The sequence below is a fragment of the Ictidomys tridecemlineatus genome, chromosome 14 (genome assembly GCF_052094955.1).
Source record: "Ictidomys tridecemlineatus isolate mIctTri1 chromosome 14, mIctTri1.hap1, whole genome shotgun sequence".
NCBI lineage: Eukaryota > Metazoa > Chordata > Mammalia > Rodentia > Sciuridae > Ictidomys > Ictidomys tridecemlineatus.
The window spans coordinates 24,526,014-24,544,934 of NC_135490.1; the positions used below are offsets into that span (position 1 = coordinate 24,526,014).

The 18,921-nt window shown below is 34.6% G+C and overlaps 2 protein-coding genes across 8 annotated transcripts in view; one reads left to right on the forward strand and one right to left on the reverse strand.

The window, feature by feature from the left end:
• Sap30 (Sin3A associated protein 30) overlaps window positions 1-18,921 on the forward strand; it is an 85,128-nt gene that overhangs the window by 17,583 nt on the left and 48,624 nt on the right. For 5 of the 6 annotated variants that reach the window (XR_002483992.3, XR_013430292.1, XR_013430291.1 and 2 more), the window contains one exon: window positions 16,877-16,970. The gene's annotated coding sequence lies outside the window, so the exon portion shown is untranslated. Of the gene's footprint in view, window positions 1-16,876; window positions 18,024-18,921 lie in introns of those variants that run through there. The other variant, XM_078030990.1, reaches the window with a different exon arrangement.
• The window catches only part of Scrg1 (stimulator of chondrogenesis 1), a 39,731-nt gene that overhangs the window by 5,048 nt on the left and 15,762 nt on the right, over window positions 1-18,921 (reverse strand). Inside the window, exon 1 of one of the 2 annotated variants that reach the window (XM_005325511.4) lies at window positions 13,596-14,062. The exons of the other annotated variant lie outside the window; for it this stretch is intronic. The gene's annotated coding sequence lies outside the window, so the exon portion shown is untranslated. Of the gene's footprint in view, window positions 1-13,595; window positions 14,063-18,921 lie in introns of those variants that run through there. 2 annotated transcript variants of the gene reach the window in all.

Below are 18,921 nucleotides of genomic sequence, written 5' to 3' on the forward strand. Positions count from 1 at the left end.
CAAACAACCACATTTCCTGACATTCTTTCAGTTTAATCTTCAATAAGAGTAAAGTTATCATTTGTTGGGCATTTATTATATTACATAAATCACCAAAACCATTAAGTTTTTTAAAATATTGAGGTATAGAAATGAATCCCACTATATAAGCAAAGTATTTTAAACAGTTTAATTGAGGTAAAACTAACATATGATAAATTGCAAATACTTAATTTGAGAAGTTTTGGCATGTATAGATTCTCATGAAACTGTCACCACAATCAAGATAATAAACATATTTCTCTCCCCTAAATCTTCTTAGACCCTTTTGTAATACATCCCTCCTTATCTCCCACCTCTATGCAGATAATCCATGATCTGCTTTATGAAGTTACAGATTAATTTTATTATTCTAGAATATCATGTAAATTGAATCATAAACTATGTACTCTTTTATGTGGCTTATTTCAATCAACATATTAATCTTGAGATTTGTGTATGCTGTATGAATCAATAGTTGATTTCTTTTTATTGCTTGATGTGTTCCATTGTATATACTATAGATTTTCTATTCATTCACCTGTTGATAAGTACACAGGTTGTTTTCAGCTTGGGCGATTATAAATATAACTGTTATGAGCATTTGTGTACAAGTCTTTATAAGATCATGCATTTGTTTGTTACTTTTGAGCAAATACCTAGGTGTGGAATAGCTCAGTTACATGGCAAGTGTATTTTACCTTTCTTAGAAACTCCCAAACTGCTTTTTAAAAATGATTATACATTCCCACCAACAGTGTAGGAGAGTTCCAGTTTCTCCATATTCTCCAACACCCAGTATTGTCACTGTTTTAAAATTTAAAATTTTAGCTGTTATAAAGCTGTGCAATTGTATCTCATTGTGGTTTTATGTAGACTTTCCTTACTGGTTAATGATGTTGAAACTTTTTTTATGTGCTTATTTTTCACATACATATTTTCTTTGTTGAAGTTTATTTCAAATCTTTTGTGCATTGAAATATTTTGTGTTGCTGATTTTCTTGAGTTTTTAGAGTTTTTGATATTGCTTGAATCCAAATTATTTATTAGGTGTATGCTTTCTAAATATTTACTCTTCTCTGTCACAGGCTTTCAATTTCATTTTCTTAATGGTGTTTTCAAAGATCAGAAGATCTCATTTTGTTCTTTTATGGATCATGCTTTTGATGCTACATCTAAGAAACATTGCCTTACCCAAGGTCACAAAGGTGTTCTCTGATGTGTTTTCTTCTATAAGTTTTATTTAAATTTTAGGTTTTGTACTTAGTTATGGTCCATTTTAGTTAATTTTTGTACATAGTGCATGATATGAATTGAAGTTCTTATGTTTTTCATATAGTTGTCAAATAATTTCAGCACCATATGTTGTTTCTCCCTTGAAGTACTTTTAACTTTGTCAAATATCATTTTTCAGTATAAGTATGGGCCCATTTCCATACTCTTCATTTTTTTCTCTTGATTTATTTATTTATCTTTATGCTAAAACTACAGTTTGATTACTGCCATTTTTTTTGGTGGGAGGGACTGGTACTAGAGATTGAATTCAGGGGCACTCAACAACTGAGCCACATCCCTATCCTATTTTGTATTTTATTTAGAGACAGGGTCTCACTAAGTACCTTGCTGGCTTTGAACTTTCATGCTGAGAGCCACAGCTGAGTCAGAATGGCCCCTGGCATTTTGCCAATAGTATTGGTTGAGAGGCAAGCCATTAAGATAATGCTGGATTGATTCGGTTGTATATTAGACCTTTACTGTCCGCCTCAGCCTACTACTTTGGAGTTCTCTCGATACTTTAGAGTTCTTGTGGGGATTCCTGGAGAGTTCCCATTGGTTGGGGAAGTGTGGGAGGAGAGATTTCCGGAGGAGGGATTTTCTGGGTGGTGTGTGGTGTGTCCAGGGAGAAGGCCGCATGCGTGGTGTTCTCGGGAGTGCAGAGAATAAAGGAGTTCCTGTTTTGAACCTATAAGGCTGTGTGGTGGCTGGGTTATTTTGTGCCCAGTCAGACTGCGGCACTTTCGATCCTCCTGTCTTGGCATCCTGAGCCTCTGGGATTACAGGCGTGCGCCACCATGCTCAGCTTGATTACTGCCACTTTATAATAGTTCTTAGAATCAGGTAGAGTTGGCTCTACAACTTTGTTCTTTTTTTACAAGTTGTTTTGGCAATGCTAGGCTCTTGTATTTCTGCATGAAGTTTAGTATCATCTTATCAGTTTCCATAGAAAAAGTCTGCTGGAATTTTGATTGAGATTGCATTGATTCTTATATTTGATCTTCTTATCCATTAACATGTTTTCCAAACTTTCATGTTTACTTATTTATATTTCAAGGGCATTTCTTTTTTATTTTTTTATTTTATTATGGTAAGAATACTTAACAAGAGATTTGCTCTCTTAACAGATTTTAAGTATACAATAAATACAGTATTGTTATCTGTAGGCATGGTTTTGTACATCAGATCTCTACCACTTGTTCATCCTGCCTAACTGAAGCATTATATCTATTGATTAGAAACTCCCCAATATGCCCTCCCACAACCCTAGAAATCAATGTTAGATTCTGTAATGGTTTGGACTATTTTAGATAGTTAATTTTAGTGAAATTATATAGTATTTGCCCTTCAGTGATTGGCTCATTTCACCTAGCATACCATCCTCAATGTTTAGTCATGTAGTTGAATATTGCAGAAAATTCTTCTTTATTACGGTGAATAATATTCTATTGTATGTATAAACTAAATTTTAAAAATTAATTCATCTAGCATTTTAAAAGTCCAATTCTCTACTTTTGAATAAGTAGCCAGAAGAAGAATTGCTGGATTATTGGTTGTTCTATTTTAAATATTTTGAGTAACCTCCATCCTGTCTTCCACGGTGGCTACACATTTTGCATTCCTACCCTCAGTGTACAGTGGTCCCAGTTTTTCCACATCCTTGCCAAAATGTATTGCCTTTTATTTTGTGATTTTGTTTTGCATTTCCCTGATGATTGATAACCTTGAGCATCTTTTTTATATATCTTGGCAATTTGTATATCTTCAATGGAAAAATGTCTATTCGAATTGTTAGCCCATTTTTAAATTGAGGTATTTTGTCTATTTTTATTTTTTTTTATATTGAGTTGTAACAGTTTCTTACACATGTAAAAATTAACCCTTAGGCACAGTGGCACATGCTTGTAATCCCAGGGGCTTGGAAGACTGAGGCAGGAGGATTGCAAATTTAAAGTCAACACCAGCAACTTAGCAAGGCCCCAAACAACTTATTGAGATGCTGTCTCAAAAAATAAAAAGGGGTGGATTTTGTGGCTCATTGGTTAAGTGCCTGGGGTTCAATCTCTGGTGATAAATAAATAAATTAATAAATAAATAGAATCCCTTATCAGATATATGGCTTACAGATATTTTTTCTTATTCCATAAGCTTCCTTTTTACTCTAGAGATTATTTCCTTTGCTGTGCAACAATTTTTAATTTGAAATAGTCCCACTTGTCTATTTTTGCTTTTATTTCCTATTTTGGGCATCATATCCATAAAATTATTAAGACCAAAGTCAAGAAGATTTTCCCCTATATTTTCTATCAGAAGTTTTATTTTCAGGTCTATGTTTAAGTCTGTGATCCATTGTAAGTTGATTTTTGCATTGAGTGTAGTGGTTCTATTTCATTATTTTGCATGTAGATGTCCCACATACAAAATGGTGCAGTCCCATTCCCAGCAACATTTGATGATGAGACTGTCCTTTCCCCCATTATATAATTTTAGCTTTGTTGTTGTTGTTTTTCTGAAATGCTGGGGATTAAACTCAGGGCCTCATGCATGTGAGGCAAGCACTTTATCACTAAACCACAAACCCATCTCTCCTACATGTTCTGTTGTGTCTGGTTTTGCACTCACCCAGGGTACAGGAGCCTTTTAGTTTCTTCATTTCTCACTAAGGGAATTATCCAGGTGTTGCTGTTGAATTGGTGTGTCCATGAAAGGAAGGAGAGTCGACGTCTTCCTATTCTGCCATCTTGCTGACGTCAGTCTCAGATATATTTCTTTTAAGTGGTCTATAGTTTGGGCTTAACTTTTGAACTACTTACTTTTAATATGATTATTAACATGGTTATGTTTAAATCTATTCTCTTTGAATTTGTTTTCTGTTCAATCCATGTGTGCTTTTCCCTCTTTTTCTGTGTTCTTTTGGATTAATAGAAAATTTTTACAATTTCCTTTTACCTTCCTTATTGCCTTTTAAGATGGAATTATTCATTTTGCTATTTTAGTGGCTGCTTGAGGGCTTATAGTATGCTTTTGGCTTATCAGTGTCTCTCTCAAGAGATATTATGCCACTTTACATATAGTTTATGAACTTTACGTTAGTATACTTGTGTTTCTCTCTTTCTAAACTTTATGCTATTTTTCTTATAACATTTTATACATTCACACATTATAAATCCCATACTTCTTGTTATTATTTTTGTTTAACCTGTCAATTATATTTTAGGGATTTTACTAATGTGAGAAAACATCTTATACATTTGTTTATTCATGTACTAGTTTTCATTTCTAGTGCTTTCCATTCTTTTGTGTAGATCCACAGTTCCATCTAGTATCATTTTCCCTGTGCCTGAAAGTCACCCTTTAGCATTCTTGTAGTGAATATTTGTGGGTGACCAATTCTTTCAGCTTTTGTATGTCAGAAAATGTATTTATTTCAGCTTTTTTGCTTTGTTTTGTTTTTGAGGTTTTCGCTAAGTTGCTGAGGCTGCCTTGAATTTGAAATCTAGTTGCTGGGATTATAGGCATGAGCCACCATGCCTGGCATTTTTTTGTTTGTTTGTTGGTTGGTTGGTGTTTTTTCCCTTCTTTCAGTAAGTATCTGTTTTAATGTCTTATATATTAATTCTAATATTTGTATCAGTTCTGAGGTTATTTTAATTGATTGATTATTCTCCTATGATTTATGGTTTCCTGCTTCTTTGAATGCCTGGTAATCTTTGAACAAATATCAAACGTTGAAAACTTTATTTTATTAGATAAAATGCTATATAGTTTTATATTCTTGTATATTCATGCTTTGTTATTGGAGGTGACTAAATTTTTGCTTGGAAACAGTTTTACCCTTTCATGTCTTGCTTTTATGATTCATTAGGTAGTTCCAGAGCAGTGTTTAGTCTAGGGCTAATCATTACTTATTGCTGAGACCAAACCTTCCTGAGCATTCTACCCAATGCCCTCTGAAATATGAGGGTTTTTTTTTTCCCAATCTGCTCATTCCTAACCTTTATGAGTAGGCAGGCATTCTGCATTCTAATCCTTTTGGATTTCCTCCTTGACCTTGGATAGCTTTCTCGTGTGGATATACTGGTTAGTTTTCTGCTGAATATTTGAGTGGGGCCCTCAGTAGACCTCCAGAGTTCTTTCTCTGTGCATGTCTTCTTTCTTCTTGCTGGTACTCTGTTCTGTGAACTATAGCTGGCTTGGTCTCCCTATCTCTCATCTCCATTTCTTAATCAGGGAGTCAGCTGGACTCTGTCTGGGCTCCCTTTGTCTGTGTTGCAGCCTGGAAACTTTTCTCAAGGTAGTAGATTGGGAAATCTTTAGAGCTTCTCTTGTTACTCATCTCTTAGAGACATGTATCCTTTGCTGCTTGAAAACCAAATGTTCATATATTTTGTCGTTTTGTTGTTTCAAGTGAGCAGGTAAATCTGATTTCTATTACTCCATATTAGACAGAACAAAGTTTCCTATATCATCCTTTCTAAACTGTAACTAGTTTTAGAGGAATACGAAAGAAGGATACCCAAATCCTATAGATCGTAAAAATCAGCTGTGTTCTATTCTGGTAATTACATTACTCAAACTCAATTATCAAAATTATGTTTCTTTCTCCTACTCCCTTTCCCAGGTTGAACAGTGGTTCCTCTGGTTCCCATCTCTTGGATAGGGTTAGTTGCTGGTGGGTCCCAAATACAACAAATAGGGCCCTTTATTATTTGCACAAGGAACCACAGGCTTGCCCTTCATACTTCTGATATAAACCTTATCTGTTTTGTTCTAGAAAAAATAGGCTGTTGAAATACAGTCTGGAATCATTCTCCTATCTTTAGGCCCAAATCTTCGTACACTTGTTCAGGTGATTTAGACTTCCTCTGCCCATACGAAGACCAAGCTGTCAAGGATATTTACAGGAACTGCAGCCAATATTGGAAACATGGGGCAAGGCAGGGACTGGCACTGGTGTGGGCCTGTCTCACTGACAAAGTAATTAAGTAATTGTGTCAGAAAAATGAAAATAGGAGCAAGCTAGTTTATCTGATTCAACTTAACAAATATTTGTTAGTGTTTTCTTTATGCGAGACAATATTCTAAGTATCAGGAATACTAAATGAATTCAGGAAACTAAAAATCAATAAATAAACATAGCTTCTTCCAACAACTCCAAATTCTTGGAGTAAAAGTTAACGTCGTTACAATGGCCTTGTAATGCAATCTGGTTCCCTATTTTCTCTCTAAAATAATCTACTTTTCTTTGTGTTCATTCTACTCCAATATTACTCAAGAATGACAGATACTTTTTAAAAAATTTTTTTAGTTATAGGTGGACACAGTATCTTTATTTTATGTGGTGCTGAGGATAGAACCCAGTGCCTCACACACTCTAGGCGAGTGCTCTATCTCTGAGCCACAATTCTAGCCCAGATACTTTTTGCCATAGAAACTTTTCACTGGTTGCTTCTACTTCTTAGAATGCTCTTTGATCAGATATCAGCATTTCTGAGTTCCCATTCAGTTTTTAAAAATTTATTATTTTTTTAGATGTACATGACAATAGAGTGTATTTTGACATATTATACATACATGGAGTATAACTTATTCTAATTAGGATCCCATTCTTATGATGGTGCATGATGTGGAGTTCCATTAGTTGTGTATTCATATATGAACATAGGAAAATTATGTCCAATTCATTCTACTGTCTTTCCTATTCCCATCTCCCCCGATTTCCCTTCATTCAGTTTTTAACTCACATGTCATCTCTTCTCTGCCCCACCCCACTACCTTATGTAAAATCATATCTCCTCTCATGTACTGTCAAGCTGTCTTGCTTGTATTATTTTTCCAAATTATTACAAAATTATGATCATAAAATTATTCTAAATTATTATAAAATACTCTTATTATGCCTCCCCCTGTTTGAATGGAAGCTCCCAGAGAGCAAGGATTTCATCTAACATATATGAACCAACCACCTGAAATGGTTCCTGGCATGCTGGTGAGTGAATTCAAATAATATATCTTAATTTCTAAATGCTTAAAAAGTCAGGGAAGGCAGAGTTTCTCAGATTGCTAAACTCAGTATCTAGTTGTTACTTGGAGAGGTTATCAAGCTGTTACGTTCTTAAATTTGCTTGCCATCAGCTACTATTGTTTTAATAATCAGTTTTTCTGTAGTATGACTTTAAAATGTGTTTCCCAACTTCTGTTATTTTCCTTTTTTAAATAAAAACTATCATTTACTTTTCTTGTATCTGACTTAAAACACATATGTAAGTATATATATGTGTACATTTATCAGCTACCACCTGCCTTTAATCTTTCTTACTAAGTTCTTCTCCATCAAAAAGTGAAAGGAGGAAAATATTACAAACTGTTTAATCTTTTTTCCTAATGTATTTGAAGAATTTTTCTGTTGTTTTAGATCTTTGGCAGGTTTTTTTTGTGTGTGTGTGTGGGGGGGGGGTGATATGTGTGGTAGGGATTGACCCCAAGACCTCAAGCATGCCAAGCAAGAGTTCTACCAGTGAACTGTGCTCCCACACCATTATTCATATCTTTTATAGCTTTGATCTTCCTAGTTTTTTACTATGTAGTCTTTTTTTTTTTCCTAGTTTAATTCTGTCTCACTTGTGTGGCTTTTGGACAAGGTCATGCAGATAGCCAACTTGAGCTGGTGCTACCCTTCTTGTCTTACCTACATATAAGTACAGTTTGTTCCAGAGTTCTCTTCATGACAGCTGTTTCCCCCCCCAATGGTTCTTATTAGAACCATATACCTTGTTGACTTTTTTTTGTTTTTAACCAAAAATATATTTTCTTTTCTTTCTTTTTTTTTTCTTCTTGTTTTGGCTTTGGAATTTTAGTTCACAATAGCTAAACAGAACCAACCTAGATACCTATTTGTTGATGAATGTATAAAGAAAATGTGGTACATATACACAATAGAATATTACTCAGCCTCAAAGAAGAATGAAATTATGGCATTTGCAGGTAAATGGATGAGCTGGAGAAAATCATGTTAAGCGAAATAAGCCAAACTCAAAAAATCAAAGGCCTAATGTTTTCTCTGATAAGCAGATGCTGATCCAAAATGGGGTTAGGGGTAGGGATAAATGAAGGAACTTTGGATTGTACAAAGAGGATGGGAAAAACAATGGAATTAAGTGGACATTATTACCCTATGTACATGTATGATTACACTACCAGTATGACTATGCACCATGTACAGTCAGAAGAAGAAGTTGTGCTCCATTTTGTACAATGAGTCAAAATGCATTCTACTATCATGTATAACTAATTAGAACAAATTAAAAAATAAATTAATAAATAAATAAAAATAAAACAGCAACTCACTAAAAAAAATATTTTAAAGGTTATACAAGGTCAGATTCTGAGACTCTTGCAAACCTGTCAGGCAATGGAGATGAAAAAGAAAAGTGAAAAGATAGAAGTAAATTTTTCATTTTGTACAACCATTTAGTAATAAAGAAACTGTTCAGTTAAACACTTTTTAACTATTCAAAGTCACCATCTGGATTTATCTATGTGAATCACATTATTAATATTAGTTCTAGACTGTGGTAACTTGAAATATTTGTGTTTATTAAAAGGTAAAAGTACATTAATAATTTCATTAATTAAAACTTTAAGCATTTAATTGAAATTAAGGCATGGGCCATTTTAGAAAGCAAAATAGTATATAAGAACATTATAAAAATATCATGAAAGACTTGTACATAATGTCTGATCATGCATCCTTTTGGTTGTGCTTTTAGTATGTCTGATTGTTTATTTTTTCTTAATAAAATAAAAAAGTGCATATTATAGATACATAATAATACAGAAAAGCATAGATAGTATAAAATTTGACTAGAGTTTCAATATAGGGAGAACCATTGCTAACATTTGGGTGTGCAGGTTGTTGTTTTCTTTGTTTTGTTCTACACTGATGAGGAGAAAATGAGATGGCCGGGGACAGAATACAGGGAAACTCAAACATTTATGAACTGTATGAGAGATAAGTAAGAGAAACAGGTTTTAAACCAGTCAAAGGTTTTGAGAGGAAATATTGGTTATAAGGTAATTAGACAAGGTGGAAAGGATATATGAATGGAAAGCTCAGAAAACGCATGTGGAATTTGGAATTAACTGAGGTTTATTCCTTAGGATGTCTCCATTACACTCTGCTACATAAAAGCAGATAAATTTAAAAATATGTATATCATCGCTCCCTGACCTATTTTATAGTCTCTGTCTCTCCTTGTGCACAAGATCTCCACTCAGACGACAATATTTAGCATTGTTAAAATGTAAGGATGCCAGGTAAAATACATGATATCTATGTTTAATTTTGGATTAACAATGAATGGTTTTTAATGTAAGCATATACCAATTATTATAAAGTTTTCTACCTGAGTTATTTTGATAATTTATTTTATTGGAAAATAAACCATTTCACCCATTTGAAAGAAAAAAAATTGTGATAAATATGTATAGAGTATTTCATTAAACATAAAAGTAAATGTTGCTTCTATTGTCATCTTTCTATGTATTTCCCCTTCTACCAGGAACTCTTTCTACTTAACTGACTTCTCAACATTTAGGTCTCAATTTAAATGTCATTCCTTCAAAGGCTTTCCAATCTAAAGTAGTTTCTTTTTTTTTTTAATATTTATTTCTTTAGTTTTCAGCGGACACAACATCTTTGTTTGTATGTGGTGCTAAGGATCGAACCTGGGCCGCACGCATGCCAGGCGAGCGCCATACCGCTTGAGCCACATCCCAACCCTCTAAAGTAGTTTCAACCTGACTCACAGTATTCCCTTCTTTAATGATACTTATGACAATTTAAATTATTTGAGAAATTATTCATTTTATGTCTATCATTCCCATTAAACTGAAAGCTCCATAAGAGCAATCTGTCTTGTTTACCACCACACACTCAGTGGCTAATACAGTGTTTTGTTCATATTTGTTGAAATGAGTAAATGATTCTCAAAAAACACTTAAAAAAAAAAAACCTGGGGTAAAGTCCTATATAGGTTTCATGGTATCTAAAAGACTGTGTGAGCTTCTTAGGACTAATCCTAAGGCCTTCCTTCTACTTCCCCCACCTGTCATTCATTCCTGTTGAGCTAGCCAGTCAGCCCAGTTGTCTCTTTTGTCTATATGTGTATCTTTGACTTGTTGATACTTCTTACCTCTTCCCTTTACGTTCATTTCCCTTCCTTAATGTTGATTTCTCACCAAAACATCAACAAAAGACAAACCACAAACATATCTTCTGAGAAGTCTTTCTTAATCCACTTAATACCACTTTCACAGTTTCCTTGCTGTTTTCAGAGCATGCGTGTATAATCTGTACTATAAGACTTGAGAATTTGACTAAATAATGCCTTGTGATTGTCAGCATGTTACATAAGTCAGTTAACTATATGGAGAATATGGCTATAACTGGATATGTAGGAGTAGGAAATTCACTGAGAGAAAAAAAAAACCCATTTAATGAATTGGTCATTTTGTGAATTTGATTATAGACAGGAAGACCTGGAATGATCATAAAGGGCCTTATAGGACATGATGAGGAATTTAAACTTTATTGAGCCTATTGGAAAACCACTAGAAGATTTAGACAGGATAGTGAAGAGCTGATTTGTGTCTTAAAATCAGATTCATGTTGTATTGGTGCAAGATTGGAAGCAGAAGACAAGAGATTTGGGGTGAGAACTGATGGAAGATATGAGACAACAAAAGCAATAATCAAGGATGACTCTTTTTTTTTTTTTGCCTGAATGGTATTATCATTTTATGACCCAAAAAATAATTGGAAGTAGCCAGTTTTGGGGGAATGAAGAGTAAGTATTTGGGATAGTTAAGTTTGAGAGTTTGAGGTGCTGGTTACACACCCAAGTGAAGACATTGAGTAACTTGGCATCCAAATATGAGTCTGAAGGTCAGGGCTGGAAATACAAATTTGAGATTAATCAAGATATTTATTAATTGTAGCTATGGGTCTGGGAGATTAGTAAATAGAGACCTAGAGGAGTGAAGGCAGAACATGGCGGCCTGGGGTGGTTCAATATTCAGAGGACTAGAAGAGGAGATGCCAGCATCATGAAGGTGAGACTGTAACTTTTTTTTTTCAGTTTCTCAGAGCACCTGTTTCAGTGTAAGTATTTGAGAACATTCACTGAAGGAATGAATAAATAAATTTCTGGGAAAGCAGGATGTAACCATACCATTTAGCTCATGTCCATGCCAGAGCATAAAGTCGTTAGTATTTCTGCCAGTCTCAGTCACATACAACGGTGGAAAGTTCCACACCTGGCAAGCATTTATGGTAGTTTTTTTTTTAACACTTTATAAATTACACCTTTTAACTGAAGCCTTCTTTTCTTCCTTTACCTAGGTACAGATAAATAGCTTTAACTTGTATTTAACAAATGGAAAAATGACTGAGCCAGTGTGTTCCTGGGATGCATTGGTTGTTTTCTTCATTAAAAGACACCAACCTCAATCCTTGTTAATCTATCAAAACCATATATTTTCAAGTGCTAACCAGAGTAAAATGATTTTGGCCAATTTGAAGTAAATTTACTCTATGTTTTTCTCTTCCAATTGAAGTACATGCATTTAAAATTTCTCCTGGAGTGCCTCCAAATTACAAAAGAAAACAAAGTTAAAAACAGAAACTCTGAAGGAATAGCAAGAGAGCCTTAATTGATTATACATTGCTTTTTTTAAAATTCAATTTTGTGTAATTAACATTGTTCCCAATATTGTATGATACCATTCATATCCCAGTATTGATATGATTTTTAAAAAATCAATGCAGAGGATACAGAGTTATGAGTAAGACATTTCCAATTAAGCAATAAATCTTTGCCACAATCATTTGGGAGGGAATTGCAAATTTTGATTCTGGAAGCGTATTTGGCACCAGCAAGCTTTTGAATGGCTGGAGTTAAATGGAGACTTAAAAAGAAAAATTGTCTCATTAAATGGCCAAAACCAACAGGACTATGCAATTTATGTATTCAGACATTTATGGTGCAATGCTCATACAGGCAGCTGATGTCAGTTCTGGGAACTGGTATTAAGAGCAGTGGAATGAAACAAAGTTGATGAATTACACAGAAAGAGCAGTCCATTTTCAGATTTCTCTCAAAAAGCAGCAAGAGTGAAACAAAACCACAAAAATAAACGAAAACTTCAGCCTAGAAATTGACATTTGAAATATCAAAATTATAGATGGAAGAGATTAAAATTGCTCAGGCTCTGAGATTCCTCATTCATTTCTTTTGGATAATGAAAATCACTGTTATTTTTAAAGTTCTCTCTTTTTCTTATTAACTATCTTGGAAGAAGTTTGTACTAGGATGACCAAGTCCTGAAGTGAAATTTCTCAAAGTGTACGTCAAGGAACAGTTAGAAAGTGGATAAATCTTTCAAAGATTCCTATAACAGGCAGTGGCCTGATTACCTAAGATTCCTTCATCTGTGGAAAAATGAAGTCTGCATCCTCCCTGATGGAGATATGCCTTCAGGCCTCTCAGAGCAAGCTAGAAGATATTAATATCTAGTCTTGCACCATTCTAATTGTTTTCCTGGCCACAATAAGTCATCATCATAGAAGGAAAGGACCAAAACTGGGGAGAGCTTTTCAGAGCCCAGGTAACTAAGCTAAGGAATTTTTCTAAGTCCCCAAAGGAAAAAGTGTTCCCTTTATCTTAGCAGTACAGACACTGTGTTGTGTTCCATGGTAGGAACACCAAGGATGAATTCAATGAATTCCCTCTTTGTATCAAATGTTAACACCAGTTTCTTTTCAGGAATAAGGGTTTTTAAAAGAAAAAAAAAACATGCTTTATTAGACATGGAAGTTAGCTTCATGTAGAGTAGGTATTGGAGCAATGTAACTATTGCATTAAAACAGTCATATATTTAACCATGCCCACATAATTCTGAGGGGTAGCATAAGTTCTGTTGTATAGGATAAGATTCAGAGAGGATTTGTGCATTAAATGAATAAGAATGAAGCCTGCCTCTTCTTAAACCCATGATTAAATGGCTTTCCCAGTTAAGGAATATTTGTTTTCTATCATCTTTTGATCTGGTTCTTTTCTTTTATCCCAGGAAGCATCATCTTTTTCAAAGTGCAGACACCATCTCCTTAGAGCATCTCTGTCTCACTGTCTTTCCTTCCTGATTCAACACATTGCATACATTTCTGTTCTAATCTATAATAGCAATTTGGAGAAAAATAAATGATATAAAATGCTTTCTACAGAGGATAAAAAATTACATACCTTTTTCTTCTTTCCTTTTGGTTTCGTTGGCAGAAGAATCTTCTTAAATGCTCAAACTGACTGGGTGAGTTTGGGCAAACGGAGAAGAGAGGAGGTGCTGGAAAGAGGTTCTTTACAAATGAACCTTTGTCTGCCTTGTCTCTTGCCTGGAACTGACAGACTCATTGCTCCAGCCAGGACTGAGGGGAGGAGGGGAATGGAAGGAGACAGGACTGCAAGAACTGCCTCCCTTGGGTTCTTCCAAACCAGGCAAGAACGAACTAAACAGCTTCTTCACAGAAGGAAATAACTAGTCCATACAAGAACTTCAGGGAGGCAGACTTTTGAGCAATAAAATATGAAACCTGAGGGATTTAAAAGAACACACAGATTTTTACCTTAAGAAAAGGTTACATGTGTATGTAGGGGGAGGGAGGGTAGAAAGGAAGAGAGAAGAACAGGAGGGGAATGGTTAGCATTACTTAGGAAGATGGCTAAGCACCTCTTCTCCCTTCACAGTTTCTGTGTGTGTGTGTGTGTGTGTGTGTGTGTGTGTGTGTTGTTTGTTTATTTGATCAAGTTTCTCATAGCATCTAGATATAACATTTTGGCAAAAGATATATTCTAATTTATATTCCACCCTATTTCATCCCTTCAACCTCTCACTCAAAGACTTATTAGCAGTCAATGGAAAGCAAAACTAAGCAACTAAAAATGAAATCTATTCTGTGTCTCAGGAATTAAGACACAAAAGGAATTTCATTCTGTTTTGAGCAAACAATCCTGGAACTCTGTTTAACTATTTTTTAGCATCAGTTTTTTAAAATTCAATTAGGAATAGTCTTCTGGGAACTAGAAAATATTGTGACAGAGTAGGAATTATCTTAGACAGAGAATGGAGGAAAGGGCATCCCAGGTTAAATTAACCAAAGCATTGAAGGTGAAGAAGAAGGTGACAACTTGGGCATTACAGGTAGCTTCATGTTGTTGGAATCAGAAATGTAGGAGATGAAGTTAGAGAAAGAAGCAAGTAGATGATGTGTTTCATTTGCTGTGCTAACCATTTGGATTTTTTTTTCCTGAAAGTGAATGGAAAGAATGAATATTAGAAAGAATGAATATTAGAAAGAATGAATCCCCAACTACAGTGTGAAAAAAGGATGGTGTGGGATAAAGGGGATTGGAGACAGGAGAACAGAAGCACTTGCAACAACCCAGAAGGGAAGATAAGTAGAAGGCAAAACTGAAGGGACCAATACCCAATTGGGTCGTGTTTAAGGTAGAGGTAGGTGAGGGAAGCAGAAGAGACTTTACTAACTTTCCAAGCCTTGGGCCCTTGGATGGATGGTGGTGATATTTATCTAGAAAAAGAATACAAAAGGAGTACACAACCAGAGATGTGAAAAATTGTGCTCAATATGTGTAATATGAATTGTAATACATTCTGCTGTCATATATAACAAATTAAAATTTTTTAAAAATTAAAAAAGAATATAAAAGGAAGATCTGTTATTCAAACAGGAAAAAATAATCTAAAAGTTTTTCCTTAGCAGGAGTGGGAAGATATAAATGAATTGGTTGGTGAATGGTGAATGTTGAGTTTAAGGAGCCCTTGATGCAATTGGGAGTGTTACTGGGCAGCTGGCTATATGGACCTAGGGATCAGGAAAACAAAATCTTTTCTAGAGAATTGAGGTTCATTAACTAATCAACTAAACACCAAGTAATGCCACTTAAGTAACTAGTGGAGTTATTCAACTAAATGATAGCTGTGACCCTTGAAATTTACCATGCTCTTGCTGTGAGCCCTGAGAGAGATCAGATCTTTGCCCCATCTCCATTTAACTGAAGCTAAGGCAAGTGGCATGGACTTCAAGAAAGGAAATGAGAAGCGTGCATGCAATTGACTGTACATTTCCTTTGCATTTTAATAAACAAATCTCCTGTGATTCTACTAAGTCAAGATTATGTCATAGAGGGTATTAACTTGCTTTTATGATTTAAGTGTGTAGAAATATGTGAGTATGAGAAAGGAAATGGAAACTGGCCTTCATTCCATCTTAAGAGCTATCTATTTTATTTATCTTAAGTAGATCTAGACATTAAGTATGATGCCAAGGCAACTTAATGTTCTTTGTGGGTGGATCCTCTCTTTTGTCTTTGTTTTACTCTGAAATTCCTGTGTGTCTCTTTTTTTTATTTTCCTATTGTGCGTACTTTGTCTCCTTGTATCTGAATTCACATTTTTATATTCAGCAATGTTCAAATCCATACATACATACATACATGTGCTTGGCTTTGTGCGTCCTGCATGCTGGCTTCAAGTGGTACACAGATGCTCTGCCTATGGGCTAATAGTCTGGAATAGATTCTTAGTCACTTAGAAAAGTGATCCCCCAAGAAACACATTTAAATCCTGACTTCCTAGTCCCTCGTTGTGCTGTCAAACATTTATTCTTAGCTGGACTTTCCATTATATCTGGGGAGAACTAATAAACTTTGTTAAATTTAAAAGGCTTGATGTTATTCATCCTGATGTCCATTACAGAGTTGTCCATTTTGAGAAGCAAGTGAATTGCAAACCAAGAACTACAACTGGAATATCTGTCCTTGTAACTTCTAATTTGGGGCTCAAAACTGAAATCACTATTTGTTGTCTTGTTTACAGAGAATTAGGATTTCTTTTTTGCTTTCTCTCCTAATAGGCTATTACTCAAACTCCTTGTTGAACTCTGCTCTAGAGATCACCTGTCTCATGAAGAAAGCTTTAGAAACCCCCCAAAGTGAACATCTTAAGTGACATCTAGAATGTTTTAAGTAAGGCCATCTAAATATCCTTTCCAGATTTCTAGAAAATATATATATATGTGTGTGTCCTATCTGGATGTTTTATTTATATAGATACCTGTTATCACTTTTAGATCCAATCTAGTTTTGTTAAAAATAGAAAATCCTTACAAATTAATGACAGACCAATTCATGAGTAAACATTTTATATGAACTTAAACAATTGTGTTTGAAGCACTGTTATTAAATTTTAAAAGTGATCTAATTAGTGTTTCCCAAAAAAAAAAAGAAAAAAGAAAAAAATCATCAAAATCCTTCTAACCAGATGAAGTCTCAGAAGACATCTTAGATATAAATAATTTCAGACATCAGAAATTTTAAACTTGTGGAAAAAAAAATGGAAGCACACATAAGCCCTCCCTCTGATTTTCACCTGGGAGCTCATGCGTTTGCCCTGATTTAGAATCTGCTGCTTCTCTGTTCTATAATTGACCCCTTTCTCTTATTTCCCTCAGGCTTACATCCTTCTGGAATCACTGAAACTGGAGGTGCAGGGGGGAAGCAGCTGCTGGGTTCAGCCTTCACAGATCAGATCCTCCCAGGAGAGAGGTAGAACTTATTTTATGCAAGTATCCTCCATAAAAGGAGTTTTAAAGTAATTACACCAATTGGAAACTAATTCTCAAAATGTTTGTTGAAACATTACAAATTACAGACAAAATCATCTTTTAAAACTATCCTATAATCTTTCATCAGTTAAAAATAAATAAGCTGTTTTATTAACTTAATTATTTTTTAACTCTGTAAAAGAGATTTCTTTTTGATTGAAACTATTTAAAAAGTTCCCTTAAGATTTCAACTGAACCTGGAACATTTGTGCTTAGAATGGTTTTTGCAACTGGGTTGAACAATATAACCTCTATTACCCAAACTTAGCTTTATGCCACAGAAGTGAAGCTTATGAAAACAGAGTGCACTGAGGAGTCTCCAGTGAGGCCCTGGAGGGGAAAGCAGAATTACTAAATAGGAAAGGTAAGATGTTGAGCTAATGCTACAACTGCAGGAAGAGAAATTTTTTCCAGAAGCATTTGTATTAGAATGCAATTTCAATGGTCTGATGTACTTTAGAACTACCAGCTTTCCCAAGTGGGCAGCCCTGGCTATCATGGGGATAACAGGACTGTCTTCTTGATGCCTTTAGACATAGAAATGAGTACAAGCTCTCTTTTACCAGGGAGAGAGAGTAAGGCTCCCACTGGGAGCAATGGATTTTTTTCCAAGGAATTTATATATAAAGGTCATGAACACTGTGAGTAACATGATCTTTAAATACAGTGGAAATAAAGTCAGAAAAATGAACATCAAGAAAGAAGTGTGTCAAGGAAAATTGTTATGTTTTAGGAGCCCCTTCTATATTTAGAATGAATGAGAATATTAGCATGGAAGTAAACTTTTGTGGGAAAAGAGGCAAAAAAAAAATGTGTGGGGGGAGGGAGAAATTTGAAAAGAACCAATTTGTGTTCTAAGAGGCTGTAAGAGTGTCAGACTAGCAATGCATAGAATCAGAGTCCAGACCCCCAAAATAAGTTTGTGTTTTGTTGGAAACAATACTACTTACTTAATAAACCTTGAAAAATGGAAAGAATGACTGAGTATGCCAAAGGATGTTCTGTTGTAGGTCCTGAGTTAATGCCCTAATCTTCCCAAAGTTGTTTTATAGACAAGCATCAGATTGGTTAATAATAGTAGTAAATAATAGTAATGATACTAGTGAGAATAATATTTGCTGACATTGCCAAGCATACTAAACATTTTATAAATATTTTCTTATTTAATCTGAGTGACTTATTTTCTGAGGGAGTTTTCAGATAGGAAACTGAGGTTCAAAAGAATTAGGCACCTTGGCTAGGATCACACAGTGGGTAAATAGTGAAGCCTAAGACAAAACTATCTTTGTTTATCTGCCTATAAGTAGTAAATAGTAAAAGAAGTAGAAGAAGAGATTGAAAAGTATAAGATAATACTATTTTTAAAAGTTGTGATCCATAATTTGAGTGTGAATTAACTGCACATGCTGTCTTCAAACCATTTAGCCATCCCCCTCTTATTATGTCTCCGCCATCTATTTTCTGCTAATCTTGGCTTGATGTGGTTCTTACCTAGACACATAAACTTAAAGAAGTTGAACAGAGTTATCTACAAAGTCAGATATGTGAAACTGCCAGAATGTCAGTACTTTAGCTAGAGTTCCTAAGTGGTTATAAATCTAGGAATAAAATTATAGTGCCAAGCACTCAATATAATAAATGACAACAAGTCAATGAATACATGAGTAAATGGATGAAATTCTTGGGTAGAGGATAGGTTCTTGAAAATTATTCATTCAGTAATTATTTATTGAGTGTCTATTATGTACCATGAATGATATTATAGTATCACTGAAAATGAAGTTCAGCAACCTAGATGCCCTTCAACAGATGAATGGATAAAGAAACTGTGGTACATATACACAATGGAATATTACTCAGCATTAAAAGAGTGGCATTTGCACGTAATGGGA